Genomic DNA, 22,087 nt, shown 5'->3' with positions numbered 1-22,087 from the left:
CAATGGCCGCCTGTGCTATCAGTCCCAGTGATGAAAAATTTCATAGAGCCGTGTACCTCTACCCTCACACCACAGTGGAATCGCACAGTTATCTGCTGGTCTAGTCAAAGATATGATTTGCAAAATGAAGGCAGTGCATCGTCTACTCTAAGACATGACAAGGGGGGGAATAGAAGAATAAGAGTGCTTAAAAGGAGGTCAGATAGCTTTTGCACACTGATGTAGTGTTGAACGCCATCCATAACAGTCACATGCCACATGCATGCCATATAATGCAATTACAAAAAGAATGCACATAAATTGTGCAGTGTATCTCTTTTCACCACAACTTTTTGGCCAAAAATGCCTAAAAATATAATTTTTGGTTTGAAAGAAGTTGATCAAATACATCAAAACATTAATCAGATTTATTGGCGTTACAAAAAATACAAATAAAAAGTTAAGTTAAATTAAAAATAATTAATTAAAAAATAAAAAATTTAAAATCTTATTGCATCCAGAATTAAAAAATTCTGCCAAGAAATTAAATAAAAAAAATGTCACTAATTAAACACCATTTTACATAAATACAACTTGCCACCTCAATGCATGATTGAACTACTCCGAATGCTAGTGCATTAACACTTCGTTGGATGTCCACCCTAGATAGGGTGGCTTTTTCTGGCAATTCAAAAACAGATACATGCAGAGCGTTTACAACGTGAACGATGACAGATTCTCAGAGGCCCGGGCCCTCTTCCGAGGAAGTAGAATTGACCCCCTCGGCAGATGAAACCCTACACCCTGCCAATCGTGGCCCCACTGGTACCCAGCTGTTCTTGTCCTGCACTTGGGTGTGCTTTAGCCTGCATAGAGCGGTTTTTAGTTTAACCTCAGGAGGGTGATCAGGAGGGGACGGAATTCAACGTTGTTCATCATCCCGGCCTGGTATGGCTGAAAACATGTTGCCAGATATCTTATCTGGAAATACAACACATGCAGGTTGCACTGCAGAGCTAAGTTTACACAAGTCAGTGGAATGTTAGGACACATTTGCCTTTCACAACACTCAAGTGCAGGTATATACCGTGACAAGTAGTAAGAAATGTAGCTCGTTACTGTTGAAATTGGCGAACACATGGGCGAGAATGCTTGTTCTTGCCAGTAATACTCTGTAGGGATAGGGATATCTTGAGTATCCATTTCTTATAAGGCAACATGCTGAACAACTGCCAGGGGTCCTGATAAGGGCCGAGATGAGGTGACCCTGAGATCAGAGGTGACGCTCATGGGCAAAATGGAAAGGCTGATTAGTTAGTCTGTCTTCCCCTTTAAGACAAAGGTCACAGGCCATAAGAGGTGATCCAGAGAGCTGGGTGACATATATCTTAAATAAACAGTAAAGAAATTGAATAGAAAAATAAATAAAACAATAAAATAAAATAAAATGTAATTTTTAAGGCAATTGACAAAAAAAAAAGATTTAAGTTATATTGCATATACATTATTTTATGCATTTTCTCTGAAGAAAATAACTTTCAATTAATTTTAAGCATATTTTTGAGTCACAATCACAAACAATGTGTTTAAACAAGATTCAATTGCACACGCTGCTATATGTTAAAACTAAACTCATTTAAGCCGTGCCAATTTAAACATCGAGCGCAAGACACGAAAGAGAAGAGAAGATTTGCGCACTTATCCGAAGCGCGCACACGGAAGTGCATGTACAGCACACAAATATTGAATCTCTTTCAATTCTTTTAAACAGTTTTCTTAGTCTGTTCATTTGTGCGGACTGTTGAGCCACCTGACATTTTGGGGGTTTAAAGGGTAACTCTCGCCAAAATGTAACCTAGGGTCTTTTTGTTAATCTACCCGAGGCGAACTTTCATTTAAAAGCATAATTAGAATGGAAACGCAACTTTTAAGTTTGACCGTATTTTCGTTTTCAGTCAAATTGCCGTTTGAATGGGAGTGCTTGGGGCACTTCTATGATAGCGTCAAAAATCGCTATTTTTAAAACACTAAGAAGGCTCGACACAACATGAAACTTTGCTCTGAGTATCACCAGAGGCTCTACACATGAACTCGAACATTGAGAACATTGTTTGTGTACACAGAGTTTACTAAAAAGAAAGATTTTGAATAACTCACTGTAGCTGTGTCCGCTGGCATTTTGACAGTCAAAAATAGTCGATCTCCGAATGTGAATGAACTGACTCTGAATTTTAGTATCGTTTCTTATATGAGGATCCTTTTTCAAATACACGGTCAATATTGATTTTTCACTAACGACAAAACAACAAATTATCCGTGAATTTATATGGAACTAAGCTTTAGGAGCTTTCCATCTTTACTCTCCTCCCTGTTACGTTGCATTCGGAGATCGACTATTTTTGACTGTCAAAATGCCGGCGGACACAGCTACAGTGAGTTATTCAAAATCTTTCTTTTTAGTAAACTCTGTGTACACAAACAATGTTCTCAATGTTCGTGTTCATGTGTAGAACCTCTACTTCGAGCAAAGTTTCATGTTGTGTCGAATCTTCTTAGTGTTTTAAAAATAGCGATTTTTGATGCTATCATAGAAGTGCCCCAAGCACTCCCAATCAAAAGGCAATTTGACCGAAAACGAAAATACGGTCAAACTTAAAAGTGGCGTTTCCATTCTAATTTTGCTTTTAAACGAAAGTTTGCCTCGGGTAGATTAACAAAAAGATCCTAGGCTGCATTTTGGCCAGAGTTACCCTTTAAGATACCAACATTTTTAATAATAAATATAACTAAATGTACTGAAGATAAATTCAAACCAAATATGTGTTATAGAATAAAGTGATACATGTCACAGATTTATCCAATTATTTTAAGTACTTGGACACAAAAATATGCAGGTCATTTCATTGACCCTCAAATGAAAAGCATTTTAAAATCATTGCAAAATCATAATTTGCATTGCTTGCAAATATATAAAGAATATTAAATATATCTTCCAGCTGTAGTGATTTATGTACAAATGTTTCATACGGAGAGTACTGAATCAATATTATATTTATATTTGTAATAACCTTTCAGATCAAAGTAATTCTATTTCCACAAGACTCCGAACTCCATTCCAAGCCCTTTAAACTTATTTCACAGGGACTCTTGCTTTGTGCTGGAGAAAATAGGTCACATAGTCTTCCACTTTTTTACTGGACAAAAGAAAAGTTCAGCTGAGTTTTATCACATAACTCAGCAGAGACCACCTTCATTAACCCCAGCGAAGAGAGATCAAGCTCTCATATTGCCAGATGTGCTTTGGAGCCCTTATCAGCCAGCATGTATGTGAGACAGGCTGATCTTAATTAAATACTGCTCCTATCCAAAGGCTATGCAGCACACTCGTTTTTTACTCCCTTCACTGCTGCCTTTTCCCATTCAGGGAGGAGATTATTTCAGCGGCTAATGGCGGAGGACTCTAAAAATCCCTTGCCTTATTAAGTAACATATTGTGCCTCATGCTATCTTAAGCAAATGGTTTCGCTGGAACTCGCTAGAATTCAAAGCTGAGACCTAACACCGCGGCTTTGGTCGTGACAGGTTGCCTCATTTTGGAGCCACGTTTACTCACTTGTTAGGTCGCAAATCCTAGTTGTCACAATTCTCAGTTTTAACTCATCAATATCACCAGTCACCTGCATGTTAATGTTTTCCTTTTTAATGCATGTTCAAATCTTGTGTAAATAGTAAGGCTGTGAATTTGACATTCATTTAGTGCATCTCATTTTTTAAAGTAATGCAAATCTGTACATTTTCTGTTCACAGGACACGTTCTTGCACAGATAGCTGGATGGATTGCAGTAGAATGTAGCAGAAGCCATAAGATGCTTTTTTAACTAAACTACTTTAAGTTTAACTATACTTTCAACTTCAACACAATGTCTTAAATGCAACTATATGTCATGAGATGCTGACAAACAGTACTTTACATAGACCATACATTTTAAAACATCGCAGACCAAATACAACAAACGTGTCTAGTGTAAACAGCTCAAGTCTACCACAGACAGAATGACAAAATCACTTGCAAAATATTACTGAACAGTGATTGGTTTATGTTCACTGATATGGAAATAGAACAAACAATATTGTCCTCGAGCACACTGTGTAATATCTATTCAATGTTTTTGTCTGTTATTAAATTATCTTGACTTTTTTTTAGCAAATATGTGCTATATACACAGTATATATAGTTTTCATTAAAAATACACAGTTACTATGTTAACTATTAGCCACCAAAAAAAAAAAAAAAAAAGAGATCAACAATTAATTCATTTTGGTTTTACGGTTATAATAACTGTGGAATTTGAGGAAACCGTGGTAAATTTTTCATTGGGACTCCATTTTTCCAATATAGTCTGGCCCGACAGAGTTCAATGTAAATAACAAGCTAGTGTAAAAATAGATTTTTTTTGTGCTCTGGAATAGGTTCTTGTGTTGGCCTACAGTGTGTGTTTTGTGTCTTTCACATACCTTCCAGCCTGCAAACTGCCTGTCTAACCCTCGCCCGACCTTCAGCCGAAAGAGAGGCAAACATGGTTGACCTGCCACTAAACTTTCCCCGGCTGGATGATAAGCACTTGTTTAATTATATTCATCTACATGGATCTGACATTGTTCCAGGATGATGTCAGAGCTCAGCAAGGTTAGCGGGAGCTGAAAGTGGATGGGAATGTTAAAGCCACCCACTGCAGCACTTTGCAGGCAGCAACTTTATTTTCTGCTTTGTTCCACAAGCTCAGAGGGCAGCTTCACTATCCGCTGTTACCGAGGTCATGCAAGGGCATCTGCCGAATACAGGCAAACCAGTTGGGAACAGTGTGGAAGATGGTGTTAGAGAAATAAATGTCACTCAAACGAGAAATATGACAGCTCTACGTGCTAATAGTTTGTTGGAAGCTGGCCCACAATAGAATTTTTGAACAAATGAACTTAATTTTGGTTTTATACACCATAAAGGCCCGATATACTCACAGCAAAGTTATTTTACGTTCTTTTCTTAGGGGTAAAAATAAGTTTGAAAGACCTGAGCAGCGGTAAACAATTAGAAAACATCCCAATGGCGCCTACACTGCCGCAAGCGACGTTTAGATGAATATGTAACAGTGAGCTGTGCACTTTCATTTCAATAAATAAATAACCACACAGCAAAAATGAAAGCGGTGACAAAACAGCCATTAAGAAAGCATCCGATCATAGGGATGTGGATATGTTTGCATGAGTGCTTTAATTCGGAACTCCAATAGTCACATCATGTTTACAACAGAAGCAGCATTACAGTATTAAACAAGAAAAAGAGTGTGTAAGTGTAGGTTTCAACTAAAATTACAACTTTAATTTCTACTATAAAGCAGCTCTCCAGTGTGTTCACGTTTTTACTCGGACGTCTGACCTCAACGGACTGAACAGAAGAAATTAACCAGAGAAATGTCTGCTTCGAAGGCGGAGCCACAAACCACACCTTCCCATTAAGCAATCACTACAGACCAATGATAGTTCAAAGGTGTGTACCAGCCAGAGGAAAGTTTTCTGACCTTTGCAAGCTGTTTCAAACTCCCAAAACAAACTTAATTTTGGCCTGATTTTGTTCAAAATGAAGTCACACCAGTTAGTTCTTCGATTTCTATATAAGTATATCGGGGACTTAATAGTATTGTTTTCAGTGTTGTTACTTTCAAGCTTCACATTTGTTAAAAATTTCTAAATTTGAGTGGTCGCCATCACATTTTAAGGAACTATATTTTTCTAATAACACGTCAGATATCTTCTTTTTACCCTAAATGAGTGGTGTTGGCATCTACATGGATGACATGCGAATGTTTTCATGACAACAGCAGGTCTTGTGAAGTGATCACTCAAAGGCGGGTCAATTCCCTTTGATAGATAGGTTTACGTGTGTGCACCTCAGGAGGGGAAGAGTACGCAGGGCTGCTATAAAACATCTTTAATGGCTGAACCCGGTGCTGCTCCAGTCTTCATCTCATTTACAGGCAACTTGGATGTTTTATCACCTTCAGCTCTCCTTGCTGGCCTCGCCACCCACACGAACCGAACGGGCGAATGGTGGATGAGCAGACCCGAGCGCCAATTATATCATTGCCCTTATTTACGCCATTCAAATGTTTTCAGGTCAGCTCTAATCTTCTCCTAATCAGCGAGGTCAAACCACAAAAAAGATCATATCTTTTAAAAAAACAGGCCAGCTAAATCAGAGACGTCTAGCTATGAATGTCAGACAAACCACAGTTACATAAACAACAAAATGACACATAAAAGCTGAAAATTGTCAACCTGCTGTGCATAAAATGGAGGTTAACTGAAGCATATGTGAAATTGTGTCACTGCAGTTGACCGGAGTTGAGGTCTGTGTAGAACAGGGTCACGTCAACGTGCATCAAAAGGGTCGTAACTGTCGTTTTAGATCATCACAAATCCCCTTAGATTCACTTTGAAAACAGATCGATTTGCCTGTTAAGTGGACTCCTAATACGAGTTGTACTATGTAACGCATACTGTAATAGTGAGATCACTGGACTAGAACCTAGTCATTTGTGTGACAAAATGTAGATGTTTACACGTACAAAAAAAACTACTACGTACAAATTAAAACAATAAGGTTCTGCTATCAGCAAGATTTAACATTCCAACAAGTGGCCTCCATTTTATTCACTTTGGCCCAAATAATTCTACCCTAGCGAAGCAGTTCTGATTCTGTGTTCTAGTTCCTTTCTGCTGATGCCACAAATGAACACAGTACAGCAAAGAAAATTACCATGAGGACGGTGGTAAGAACAATCACATCAGTCTGCCCTTGCACTGATAAAAATGATTTTGTGGTGAAGTAAATACTACAGGAAAAAAACAATGTAATTTACATGAAAAAGTTAATTCAGGCAATAATTAAAAAAAATTCTATATTAGTACTCAATTCAAGCGTGTAGAAATGAACGCGTAAATATCAACGTTATAAAATTAAAGTAAAATTACTCAACTTTTCTGATACTGGTGTTCCCATCATGCACTGGGCCTTGAATAATGAGGTTGATTTTTCACTGTTTTATTACTGCTTTTGTTGTTAGGATTAGTAACTTGCCATTTTGTGACATTTGGAGTTCATTTTCTACTCAAAATGACACATTCAAACAAAAATTATCCATCAAATGTTATTTTCTACCAAGTATTGAGGTCTCTGTGTTCAGGTGCTGCATTACTTCTGATATGTAGAAATGGTGTCTCACACAATATCTATTGTATTAACTACTTAGATGTTTCTAAGTAAAGCATAAACTTTAAAAGTGTAGTTTAATTCAATGTTATATTGTTTGAGTGAAATGTATTGCAAAGGAAACTTCAACTAAATAGATATTACTCAACCTTTTACTAGCCAAGTTAAAATTACTTATTTTCTTTGTTACTGTCACTTAACTTAGTTAAGTAGAGTTTACTTAATTCCGTATGTGAAAGTCAATTTTACTTTTTTTCAGTGGGGAAGAAAGAACCAAATCCATCCTTTTTAAAGCTTTTTTAATGGTGGGTTTTAGAAAATCCTCTATCCGTGATAACATTTTAGGGCAAATATGTTGTGGTGGGATATATCATAAAACACATTTGGATCATATTAATTTGTCTTGGGGCAAGGGCATTAAAATAGCCAGCCTCTCATCATGCAGGGAGGACTTGTCTGCCCAATATTCAGCTTATTTAACTACCAATATGAGCTTTTTGATTGTTGATTCATACATTTTTACATTTGGTCATCCCAACCATGAATATGTATACATTCTTCTAAGAAATCCAATGATATACATGAATAAAATTTGTGAAAATGTCCAAATTAGCCCTTGTGAATGATTAAACAAAATATAATGTTTATTTCTCACAGAAAATAATGATGAGGTCAAAAAAAAGAAATTACTATATATGGCTATATAATATCTAAAAAATAATATAAAATAAATTGATAATAATGATAAATAATTATTTACATAGGCTATATTTATAATATGCATTATTATATTTTTGAAAGTCTTATGATGCTTAGCAAGACTTATTTAAGAATTATTTGATCAGAAATGCAGTAAAAACAGTAATATTGTGAAATAATTCTACAATTTAAAATAAGTGCTTATTCTATTTGAATATTGTGAAATGGCATTTATTCCTGTGATGACAACACTACATTTTCAGAAGCTATTACGCAGTCTTCAATGTCACATAAAAACTTCAGAAATCAAGAAACATTATCAATGTTGAAAACAGATGTGCTGTTTAATATATTTCTGGAAACTATGATATACTTTGTGTATCATTGGGATTCTAAGATTAATACAAATTCTGCCTTTGTAAAATAAAAAGTAAATGCATCCAAAAAATCATCTTTCACAGATCAAAGATCACTTTCACCACAGTTCATCTTAAATTGCATAACACCTTGACCTTACTTGAGGCTGTTACCTTCCACAAATAAACAAATCATGTGTTCAGGTCATCTGACACAGAGCTTTCTTCCCGGAGCCTTGTTTTCACCTCAGTTCCAGAGAGATCACTGTTCACAATTAACTCAAATCACTGGTCGAGGGAAGATCATGTGTCCTGACCTGACAAAACAGCTTATTAAACCGTGCTTGACCTTGGTGTGACTCCTAAAGTGGATGTCAACCTTGAACCGCGAATGACATACTAGCAACAAACGGCCTTGATCCACTGAACAGAGCAAGCTGGATCAGATTTCGGCCCCCATTATTGAAGATGCCCACTAAAAATACAAGAACGAACAGTAAAGGGCTGTTCCAAAGCGGTCTGGGTGATAATTATCTCAGCCCGGTGGGAAACAATCTGGCCCTCTGGGTCAGGTCTAAGGCCACGCGCAAAGGTGACGATAGCGTCATCCTAAACGGTTTGACCAAGACATGTCCGCCCCTTCAAGGTCTTGGAAAGCTGCTCTCTTTAGTATGCGACTATGCGCTACTTGGGGGAAGGGTAATGTTCTGATTTACTGATGACTATCAAATGGAAAAACAGCTGCCTCTTTGTGATGAATGAGGTGACACTTTTTGTTCAAAGCGCAAAGGTGGCAATAAATCCATTAAACAAAACAAAAAAAGCACACATGACCACAACAAAAAGACTACATCCCTCACCTCAAAAGCATCAATAATTAACATATCAAAGCAGCATGTTGAAAACACAGAACTGTAATGTTTACCCAGCTGTCCCTGGTGCTTCTGTCTCTCCAACGCCGCAGATTCCTTCCACAGTCTAAACACGGAGGGCAACCAGACTACTCCGAAAAAAATGTGCCATGAGCTGAACTCAACAAAACCGCATCCCCCGGGTAACGGCATGAACTACACACCCAAAATGTGTTGTGAAGGGGTGCCTGCTGTTGCTCGGTAACAGATTAGTCCAGTTTATGCTTTGGTGGGGTGGATATGCTGCCCATTACCACTCGCTCTCTGCCAAATCATGGCCAGAGGACTTTCCAGACACTCACGCTAAATAGCCCTTGACCATGAACTCTCTAACTGTTCAAACATTTTCAGAAACCTTGAACACATTTCTGTGATGCCAATACAACCCCAGAGCTTGTCTGTAACATCTTACAGCAATAATCCATCTTTTGGTTTCAGCCACCTTTAGAAAAAACTGAAGGGAGCATACAAGAAAATATGAAATGTATTTAAAGAACATATTGTTTGGCTGATTGGCTGAACATGGTGTTCCCTCTTATTCTCAGTGCCTTTGGCATTAAGAGGTTCATTTACTAGCTGTACAGACCCATTTGATAGAGTAACTATTAAGAAATAAAGCAGAATAAAAAAAATATTCCATTAAAGGTCTCCATGCTCTGTGCCGAAGGCTCCAAGTTATCAAAGTAACAGTCTATCAGATAATACATCTACATAAAAAATATATATATCGTTGCTATTGGGCGTAAACCTTGTATTTCCATATTATTATTTTTTCATAAATAATTACTATCGGTTACTTCTATTTTTACTCAAGAAACATATATATAAAGGCTACACTGAGGAGCAAAAAAAAGTGTCTTAGTCTAGCATTTGTTATCGAGTCATTCCCAATACTGCCTTAAATAGCCTGAATTGTGTTTTTATTTTTTTATTTTTTTTTCTCGTTTTACTTTATTTATTGGCGCCTTTGTGTGTGTATAACTATATAAAATATAGAAGTTCTGTCGTGAATCTCTAGAGGGCGCAGGCTGATAGGTCCTTAACTCAATTGTTAAGTGATCACATTGTTATTTACATAGAGCAGCTGATTGGTTGCTGTGGCATCAGCAGCCAATGAGCTTGCTGCTCAGCATTCAAATACTTGGCATTGTTTGCAGCATGCCTTAGAAACTCTCCACCTTCCCCAGCTCCACCTGTATAGAGCTGCTACGGGGGGGGGGTTCATGTATGTTGTATGTGCAGCAGCAGCATGTCTGTGAATGTATTGGCAGTAGCAAGTCTCTGTACTTGCTCTGCAGCAGCAATAATCAAAAACAGCAGCAGCAGCAGCGTAGCAGATCTATTCCGCCAAGACCATAAAATAAAAGTACATAAGCACATATATACAGCCTGATAAAAAAAAAATATATTACAGTATAAACACTTCAGAAAAATATCTACCAGTTGACATATTTCCATGGTGGCAAAAAATATATCAAATCACCCTGCTGTAATCCAAACTCTAAAAAGCCCAACACTCAATACAACAGAAAACAGTAATACCAAGCGTTTGTATCCAAAGTGGTGGCACAATAATCTTTTCTCACCATATGTTATAGATTACCTGGTAATGAATTCTGTTTAATTAACTCTTAAGAAACACCACGAAGGTCTAAGTTCAAGCTGTGCATTATTTTCTTGATCTGCTCGGCATAGAGCCGTCTTTGTCTCGGCAGGCAACCATTGGATTAGATTTTCCTGACAACATCTAGCAAGCATGACCTCATATCTTATCGAACTGGGTAGCACAAAAAAGCAGCTGGTGAAATCACTCATGTCGTAATGCCACCACAGAGCTCTTTGAAAAGTACCTGGCAGAAACCAGTCTTGAACACATAGACAATGCCACAAGTCTGTTATAGTCCTAAAACGTGGATATGGTGATTCTCGCACCTAACCACGTTTCATGTGCCTCTCAATGTGACAATAAATCCATTACCTCTGCCTCACATCCATTGCACATGCTGCTCTCCTCTCTTGCAATATATCAATCTTCTCAGTCATTCATAAATTCTAAAAATCCCCTTTTAGTTAATTGCTGAACCAATTTAATTCCGAAGAGCAAGTCGTAATGAAGTAGGGATACATCCACCGACTCCCTCTGACAACGCCACTCTTTTTGCGCTTGCTGGTGTGAGTGGATGAACAGTGAAAGATGCTTGCATTAAAGCCATATAATTATGTGTGGGTGAAGCACTCCATGGCTCGGCTTATTGTAGCAGACACAATGCCCTTGCCTGAGCTCTGTAGGCTCCAGAAAGGACAGGCGGCTAAGAAGTTGTGAAGGACAATCCCCCCTAATAGGACAGCACTGCGGCGGCCTTGGACTCTGAATTCTCTGCTCGACGGGGGACATACATCAATCCATCAGCCCAGCCACAGACAGCCCTGTAACCTTCAAAAGTCTCAGGATCGGTGAGGAATGATTGGCATTCGAGTGAGCCACTTTTCTCAGTGGGATTTGCTTCATATAACCCAGAGTGGTTAAATTAAGACACCATTGAATAACAGTCTTAAGTCCAATTTAACTATTGCCCCTACTGCGTCCTCTCAAGCCTTCAATTATGCTGATCCTGCCACATGGTGACCTACGAAAACCTTTATCCCTACAGCCATTAAAGCTGTCTAGAGACATAGACGCAGTTAGAAATGATCGGCTCACCCCGCCGTCCTTGTTCAAAACTGAGCTAGAACGTAATGGCTACAGTACAGAGCTAAAATGTAGTGGTTTTGGTGAATATTTCTGGGAAATATTTGCAGAATCAGCCAATATCCAAAGAAACTAAAACCTGGTTTGAAAGTTTCAAAGGTCACTATGACATTTACTGTAGTAAGTTATAAGCACCCCCAGAAAGAATCTGCAGACAATTTTCACATGCTGTGATATGGATTTAAATATGGTTATATCGAGCCTTTATTGGTAGCTGACATGAAATACTTCCGGGACGTTGTCATGTCGTACGGTGTGAAATGCTAAGCTACCTCTAGAATCCTAAAAGTCACGATGAAGCAGAAGTGATGATATTTTTCATTTGTATTGTGACGTATATCTGAGTGAAATGGATTATGGAAAAAGAAAAAATTTTGGGAGGTGACTTGGTTCTATGCATGGGTTGTTGATTTGATTTTGAGATGTGGGCATTGCACTAAAAAATGAATGCGAACGTGCATTTAGTAAAAAGATAGGTTGAATTTTCTTTACATGCAAACTTTAAAAACAGCATTTTGCCACTCATTAAATAACTATATTAAAAAATTGTGAGTGGTCAGGTCAGACTGAAGACTTTATTTAAAAAAATAAAATAAAAATTAATAAAAAATAGTTTCAACCACAGATGATGATAATGAGGCCAAAATTCTGTAGTGCACCTTTAGAAGAAATGGTGACCAGTCACAGCACCTAAAATAAATATACACATTCTCTTATTCATAAATTTTCACCTCAAATCTTGATGTTGATTAAGAAAAAAAAAACCTTCATGCATGCTATTTATCAACTACCAATAAATGTCAGAAAATGAGACCCAAAAATTGTATACATAAGGCATGTGTATAATTTTATGAATGACTGGCATTCCAATTCTACAGAAATCTGTGGAACTTTCTGTCGGCACATATTCCATGCGGGCTTGGTTATAAAATTTCATAGGAATCTGTAGATTATGGACTGAGATATTATATAAACAGATAAAAAATAACAATCTAAAAACCTTCACAAACAGCGTTGGCTACCAACCCGTTTAGTTTGGCTTCTGGTTTCTGTGAGTCTATGCATGTGAAGTTAAGGATAGTTGCACATGTGCCATAAATCGCATACCTAATATTGGCTTACTCTATAAAAACATCACTGATACACATCGCTTGCCTCGGGCTGACATTTCTATTCTACAGATGGAAAAATCATTTCTGTGGTGTACTGCTGATAGATGAGCTGGCACACGGAGACATGATTTAAGATGCTTCTTTCCTTTTGCCCTCCACTTTTGCTTACGCCATTAGTTTAATACGGGACTCTTTGCTTGCATTTGTCTTTTTTTTTACCACCGCCCTCCTCGTGGACCACAACACAAGCCAATTTAAGAGGCACTGTAAATGTATTTTCTTAAAAGCTGGTGCGCTGCTGAGATCGCATTGATCCCTGATGTTTACAAGATCACGTTCAGCCGGTTGTCTCTTCAACAAGCCGTTGCTTGCATGCATACCTCTCTTCCTGATTTATCTGACCCTGATCTCACAGTGGGCCGGCTGTAATTTTTTTCTCGCAAACTATGAATAATGTACTTCAATCTCCATTATGGTCAATCAATTATGGGTTATGATTGAGGGGCGTGGTGACCTCCTGTCTGGTAGATGATCCTGCCATTATCTCATGAACAATGAACCCCTTCCAGCCATCCATACGCATACACACACACACACACACACACAAACCATTTCACTTCATCCCTCCATTTCCTCATCCTGGCTTTCTTTCCACATGATCAGATGGCATTTACTGTTCCGCCCTGTGCAAAACGACAGGAGTATTTCTGTCTCTCTATGCCAACTGCATACTCTGTCAAAGCCCAGTTACCCGAGCTTCGAAATTCAATTTGTAATATGATGAACTGACATCATAATATTATTCAGAACAACAAAAAAGCAAAGCAAGAGTTGCCAAACATCTCTGTAGGACTGTGAGCATCATTTAGGAGTCCAACCAAATACAGAAGAAAACCACAGGCACTTCTATGCATAACCAAAAACATTAACTTTTAGATATCCATATATTTTGACTAGTGTATGTCCATGACTATAACTGTCTAATTGTGAATTCACAAACAGGAATGTTGAAGAAATAGCTCACATAAATTAAAATTTTATCATCATTTACTCACTCTTAAATCTCCAATCGTTCCAAACCTGTATGACTTTTTCTTCTGTGAACACAAAAGAAGGAGGGCTGGGTATCGACACAAATTTCACAATTCGATTAGATTTCAATTCACAAGCTTGTGATTCGATTAGATAGGATATCGATTATTTTGGATATATCAGGTATAGTACTTAGCAAATTTTCTCAAAGAATAAAAATCTCTCAACTAATGATGTAAACTATGGTACTACATTACTATAATATTGAAGGTTAAAATTAAGTGATTTGTATACAACCACTTAAATTACACACGAGGAAGTTTTTATAATAATAAAGTTAAAATACTAACTTAATAATTACCTAATTACGTTTCTACTCCAATTGATTTTTGGAAATATAAACATTTAAATGGCTGTCTGAAAAACTTGACGTATTTATTTAAACATAAATATTGAAGAACAGTAAAAGTATAATGAATAATATGTAATATGATGCATATATTTAGCTAAATGTTCCTCTCTATAGATCATTTTTCTAGCTGACTAACGAGTTTATGGTCAATGAATGGCTTTTCTGAGGTAAATGTAACATTACGTGACTGTTTACAGGCTATTTTATTGACGTCTTTCCGCAGTTCAAACACTGATTGAGCGATTACATGAGACATAAGGATTTCGGTAAGTATTTTTTAACATACCTTCTAATGTTCATTCATGTTTATTCCGTGCTGTAACTAGTAGTAAAGCAAAAGAGATGATTAGTTCATGTGCGTTTCGCGCTGCTGCTCTGTTTGTTCTGAGGTGTGACAGCGATCAGTCACACCACATTAAAATTTTGTAATAAAATTGACAGAATTTGAAAAACTTATTTTCATATCAAAAGTAACAAAGCTTATAGTGATTTTTTGGATGGGAGGCACTACAATTCCATTCATTCATCAACTGAAAACAGCATAGACTAAAAGATAGATTTTTGGGATTTATTCTGTCGATATCAGTTCATATAAATGAGAATCGATTAGAATCGAGAAATCTATATTTTTTTTACCCAGCCCTAAACATTTATTATAATGTATTTGTTTTCCATACAATGAAAGAAATGGGGTCAAGAACAACATGGGATATCATGCTCATATGGGGGAAACAAATTATTTTGTGTTCCACAGAAAGAAAAAAAGAAAGTCATAAAAGTTTGGAACAAAACGATGGTAAATAAATGTTGGAATTTTTAATCTGCAGGTGTACTATCCCTTTTAATAAGAAGAAATGCCACATGAAGTCATTCATTTACAAATATGGAAAACATGAGTTGAAACTGAGTCCACAAATATTACTATTAACTGGCTGTTATCACTATCCTAGATATCCACTTCTTTTAACTAGACTTAAGTGACAAGATTGTTTACAAAAGCTTACTTCACAGCTCTTTCAGAAAGACTAAGAGCTTTAATTTTAAACAGAACCACATTATAAACAAATTACGCTTTAACATAATGTGAGTGGGTAGTCAAGTTTTTGGGTTACATGTAATTGTGATCTTAAGCAAGCTGTTCCTCCCAACATTTGGGACTTTTTTAAACCAGAACAAACTGAGTAAAGTCTGATGTAAGAAGAGAACCAACTCAGTGGTTTTTATTTAGTCATGCTCAATACAAAAATAAAAATCAACACAACTGCCCACATACAGAGCTTCTGTGCACATTCTGTGCTTAAAAAAAGAGACAGTGTCATTACAGTACATTATTCAGTGCAGCTGTGCTAATGACACAACACCATGCTCATTCAGTACTGTCTAATGTCATAAGGTATATTTATCCTAAAAAACCTATGAGTCAACCCACTGAACATTATATACTTCAGGTCCTGTTGTTATCCACAGCTCCACACTGGATTGAGAAATGCAACAAAAGCCAGAGGCATGAATATATAATAAATAAAGGTGCACTCAGTAACATCATACTGACTCCTACTGGCCTGGAGGCATGTAGTATGTTTACTAACTGCTGCCACTATGCACCAAATCTGTTTATCTTTTTTTCTGTCTCATTAACTACACAAATACATATAATGCATAATAACGCAACTGACAGACTGTTTCGAGTTCTCTCTGAAAAAGGGCATATTATAGTGTTTTTCTTTTAATGCATATGCTTGTAAACCACCTACATTTTAAAAGTGTAATATAATGTAAACAGATTGTAATAGTTCGCAATTGCACAAATTGATCAATTGCATGAGCCAGTTGGTCATGTGATATCAACATGTCTGCGTGCATAAGGGGGCGACCACCTCCACATAGAATAAAAATAAAGACTGCTGAAGTCTCAAATTAGTGTACATAATTGCTATTTCTCAAAAGTGCCGTTTACTTTGTAAAACTTCCCTACATGCTCAAAAATTGTAAAACTACACACATGATCAAAAAAAAAAAAATTTTAATAATTTGATGTTCTTTTTACAAGATCCATACTGTCTGCAATACTGAACTCCAAACAATATTGTTTTTAGGAAACATAAACACTGAATTTCAGGATAAAGATTTATAGCATGCGCCATGCGAGATAATTTCTTGTTTCTCAATGAAAGATCTTGGAGCACGTTATTTCACACAAGAACTTGAAGAGTCTCAGACAGTTAGACTAAACATAAACTAAGGTAAGCATGGAGCTAAAAATCATCCTCTTATCACAACCACAGTAACGATGTATCTAGTGCTTTAACTGAGCTCGGCTACTATTAGCACAACAACACTCGTTTATATCACATTTCACGTGCTTGCCGGTACACCCTCTATCTATAAATGTACATGTATAACTTATATTATGATATAGGGTGCGTATAGTCCTTGTCGCTTTCATGTAATCGTTGGATCACATGCATTTGTTAAAACAACCGCACACATTATACGTGCATGTAAACATTCAATGAAATAAATGAAGACTCAAAATGGAAACGTCAGCTTCCACCACCCTATATATCCTCTGCTTACACGCACAAGCCATTAAAATACACAGCAGATTCTGGATTTGCTGCTAATGCATTGGTGAACAAACGAATAAATAAACCAGACATTTTATTTTCACACCAAGCCTTACCTGTTCGGATGAAGAGAATCCAGTTGAAAATTATGCTGCATTTAGGGTGGCGCGCATATGATATTTCTCTCTACGAACAATTCAGATATATGAAAACGGAAAGATGACTGGGGCTGACAGCGTCTATTCCCCACATGCGCGGTTTTCTTCTGCTCTTGAGTCCTGCAGTCAGTCGCTTGACTGAATTGTTTATTCAAGGTATCCCCGGCACTCTGCAATGCCATGTTCACTCCTCCTACCCTGCTCATGGACGGCACGCTAGTGAGATCCGATTCGAGAGCGAATCGTTCTTGTAAAGATTCAGTCGAACCGATTCGCAAAGAGTGAGTACATTTATCAAAAATAAATAAATACACTATTATGGTAAAGTTCCATTAATTTCCATTAACAATATAATAAATGATCTCAGGGTCGCTATATTTTTTTTTAAGGAAAGCAAAACCAGCCAGGGCAAACAAAAAAAAAACAGACTGAAAAAGCTAGAAACAAACTAAAAAAATAAAAGAAAATAAACATGTTTTCCATGTGATCACCGTGGGAAAATCTGTGGGGTAGGTGACATGTTAACACAATAAACATGTGATACATAAAATACTATTAATCATAAATTTGGCTATACCCGTATTTAACTTTATTTTACAACAATAACAAAACAAAGAAGTCTAAAATTACTTCTGAGAAGACTTTTGAGTAATGATTCAGATGAATCATTGAATCGTTTTAACGGCTTAGTAAAACGAATCACCCGAGCGAATCGAATCGTTAAGATGAATCGGATTTCCCAATGCTGATGGACGCCACCCTTAAAGCCACAGCTTAAATATCTGTCCTCTTCCTAACCCCGGGCTTTAAATCAGTTCATGACTTGCATGATCAATTGTAACCAGCACAGGGGAGGTGCACACATGACTCTCAGATTGAAGCACAATTGCATAAATTAAAGTTCTATCTATCTATCTATCTATCTATCTATCTATCTATCTATCTATCTATCTATCTATCTATCTATCTATCTATCTATCTATCTATCTATCTATCTATCTATCTGTCTATCTGTCTGTCTGTCTGTCTATCTATCTATCTTAATTTCTTCATACATTTAATTGGTAATGTTATTATAATAAGAAATATAGTTTAAAATCTCATTTTGTTTACTAGTAAAAATGAAAGCAAAAACATTCAACTTAAAAAATCGATTTGCCTGTAGTTCAGCCTTTCTATGCTTTAAGAAGTCTCAGGTTTTACACCAAGTTCACACCTCTTAAGACCCCATATGACCGTTCTGGCTGGAGTAAACATGCCCCGCTGAGGTTACAGATGGGCTATATCCTGATGGGACAGTATCAGCCATCAAGTTTTTCACAGCTTTCTCTTGCATACAAAGAGATGTTAACATCCCAGCTGCCCCTCCTTACTCTACAGTAGATTCTCTCTCCCTCCCAAGATAGTCACATGTTTGTGTGACAAGCTGTGAGGAAAACCTTTTGCTCGTGTGTGATGTTTACACATTTCACATTTTTTCAGGGCTCTGACTAGATATGTGACCCTGGACCACAAAACCAGTCACATTTTTTAAATTGAGATTTATACATCATCTGAAAGCTGAATAAATAAGCTTTCCATTGATGTATGGTCTGTTAGGATAGGACAATATTTGGCCGTGAAAATCTGGAATCTGAGGGTGTAAAAAAATCTAAACTTTGAGAAAATCACCTTTAGAGTTGTCCATTTATGTTCGCGATTGTGCTGCATTCACTCACAAAAATAAATGTTTTATATATTTACGGTAGGAAATTTACAATATATCCTCTTGGAACATGATCTTTACTTAATATCATAATGATTTTTGGCATAAAAGAAAAATTGATCATTTTGACCCATGTATTGTTGGCTATTGCCACAAATATACCCGTGCTATACTTGTGACTGGTCTTGTGATCCAGGGTCGCATATGGTTAAAGACAGGTTTAAAGTGAAACGTTCAGTTACCCCCCAAATCATGTCATCAAATTTAATTGTATCGCTTTTCACAATGTACATTGTTTCAAAGCAGCTTTACAGAAAACCATGATGTTAACATTAACAATATCTTAATATATTTATAGTCACATTTAGCAGATTGTGCAATTTTGTAATGAATCAAGCAATCAAGCACTTAAGATTTGCAATAAGTATAAATCGCCCTACACGAGTATGAATGCAAATAAAGTTATATAACAAATTTATATTAAAGTCTGGCTAATATAGTTATAGTTTGTGATGAACTAAAATCAGGCCGCTGAGATTTGCTATAGCCTATTGCTATGAAGGTAAGTAGAAAGCACTATTACATTTTTCAGCAAAAAAAAAAAAATACTATTGTGTACTAATGTGTCAAATCCATATAGTAGTATTATTGGTTTAGAAAAATTGAATGAGATGCTCAATGCACAAGCCCCAAATTGTCAGGAATATTATGCTATTTGAAAAATAATTGGTTGTACTTCTGTTGTGTATTTATAGAATAATGCACCATCACTCAGATTAAAAAAAAGAAAAAGAAAAAAAAAGCTTTTTTATCACAGCGAAATTAAAGTCAAGCAATTAAAGTATAATCATAGGTTTAAATAGCACATCTTTTTTCTCTGTGTGCCTAGAAACGGATAGCAGTTCAAACATTGAACCCAGATCAGAGAGCAGAGGCAAAAAACAAAGAGACTTTGGCCTCAGCATGTGATGGTCACAAAGGGAAACATTAGGTCTGCCAGGAGACAAAGACCTTTGATTCCACTGATTTCCCTTGAACCTTCAATGACCAGGAAGAGCAAAGGCTCTCTGGGCAGGCAGGTGCAAACAAGGATATGGGGTGAGAAGCGCAAACTGCCATCTCCCCTTTGGACTCAAATACAAAGGTTGTTGGTCTTGCCAAAGAGGCCACCATAGAGAGGAAAATTACTGTTTAACACAATATTGACACCGTCACTGAAAATAGGCATTGTGAAGTCAGAGCGAGATGGACGCTGACTACATATGTAGCTGCGTAAAAATATAAATATATGATTGTAGTAGCTAACAAAATAATGTAATTGAATACAGTGTGTGCATAATTATTAGCTGATTTTCTAATCATATTATTTTCCAAGCACATTTTACCAATTCAAAATCACATCATTCTTAAAGGGGTGGTTGATTATGATTTCACTTTTCTAACTTAAGTTAATGTGTAATGTTGCTGTTTGAACATAAACAAGTTACAATGCTCAAAGTTCAAAGCAAAGGGAGATATTTTCTTTTAAAGAAATCACTTTTTAAGGACTACAACAAACGGCTGGTAGGGACTACATGACATTCCTTCCGGGTTAGTGACATAAAAATTTACATAAACCCCGCCCCCCAAACACAATTTATAGATTATCAAGACAGAATATGCTAATCAATGACTTACAATGAAGATAACTACATAAGCTACATCAATTCATCAACTAACCATTCAGAAATGTTGTCTACATGTTGACACTTCTTGAGTCTTGTCTGACTCCGGTTTGAGCATAAAAGGCTAAAAGGTTTTGAAATTTTCAGTGCATGTCTGTGTGAGTGGAAGCTGTTAAAGCTCCGCCCTTTGTGCCGGGAGCAGCAGCTCATTTGCATTTAAAGGGACACACACAAAAACTGTGCGTTTTTGCTTACCCTCAAAAAGTGACCATTTTAACATGCTATATAAAAATATCTGTGGGGTATTTTGAGCTAAAACTTCACATACACACTCTGGGGACATCAAAGACTTATTTTACATCTTGTAAAAAGGGCATAATACCACCCCTTTAATAACTAGCCCATTAATTTTGTATATAATCTTTTATAAGTGATATATAATTGTTAACAAGGGCTGGACGTGAAAAAAACTGCCTTATATTCAGATGGGCATAATTATTAAGCAAGCTTTCTTTTTTGCTACACTGAAAAGTCAAAAATTATGAAATGCCCATGAGAAGGATGCAATACTATAGAAACTGCAAAATAAAGGTGTGACCATTGGATAAGAAATGGTATTTGTAGCAGCAGGGACACAAAAACAGGTTGAGAAGAAAATACATTGACTGCAAACTTTAAGAATTAAGGTGAAGAATTAGGTGTGAAACCATCAGTAAAGCTTTAGTCTCCAGTGCCACCATTTTCCAGAACTGCAAACCTGGAGTCTCCAGATGTACAAGATGTGTCAGGTCCTCAGAGACTTTGCTAAGGTAAAGAATCCTGAAACATGATAATCCAGACCTAATAATAATTACAAGCGGAAGTGTTGTGAAATACATGAAGACTTTATATAAAGACAGGAGAGCCTGACAGGAGAGCTGTCGGTCAATAAATGGGAAAACAAAGTAACTTGCGATACTTACTTGAAAAAGTAGCTAACACAGATATTTTTGGGTAAAAAAAATGCTCACTTTATAGATTATATGTATAATATATATAATTATATATATAATATACAAAATTAAAAGTTATTAAGGTTGGTGTGGGTTGGAATTGGTAAATGTGCTTGGGGAAAAATATTGTCAAAATATCGACTTGTCTAATAATAACTATGCACATGTGTTATTGTTAACATAGCACAGCACCCTAACCCTAAGCTATATATGTATAATTTTTTTAAATATATATCGTCTGTGGAAGGCGTAGGACCATAAAATGTTCGTTCAATCATTTTATTCCGTCCGAATGAAATGAAAGCACGTGTTTCCCATCAGTCAGTGTGTGTTTGCATACCACCATCATATGTCATCAGCGTGTTCACGTACGCTTTGCAGACAAAACGAGAATGGCAGGCAAACAACGTTCGTTATTGTAGTACTGTTACTCACTGTACTGTACATTTTTCCTCACTTGTGAATGACACATGATGTAATCCAA

The 22,087-nt window shown here is 36.6% G+C and overlaps 1 protein-coding gene across 1 annotated transcript in view; it reads right to left on the bottom strand.

Annotated features, from left to right (window-relative positions):
- The window catches only part of nrip1a (nuclear receptor interacting protein 1a), a 34,844-nt gene extending 17,392 nt beyond the window's left edge, over positions 1-17,452 (bottom strand). The window contains exon 1 of the mRNA XM_084419326.1: positions 17,201-17,452. The gene's annotated coding sequence lies outside the window, so the exon portion shown is untranslated. The remainder of the gene's footprint in view (positions 1-17,200) is intronic.
- Between the last annotated feature and the right edge of the window lie 4,635 nt (positions 17,453-22,087).

The sequence above is a fragment of the Rutilus rutilus genome (assembly GCF_951802725.1).
Source record: "Rutilus rutilus genome assembly, chromosome: 9".
NCBI lineage: Eukaryota > Metazoa > Chordata > Actinopteri > Cypriniformes > Leuciscidae > Rutilus > Rutilus rutilus.
The sequence above is the reverse complement of the archived record's forward strand: the minus strand, read 5'-3'. Positions and strand labels throughout refer to the sequence as shown.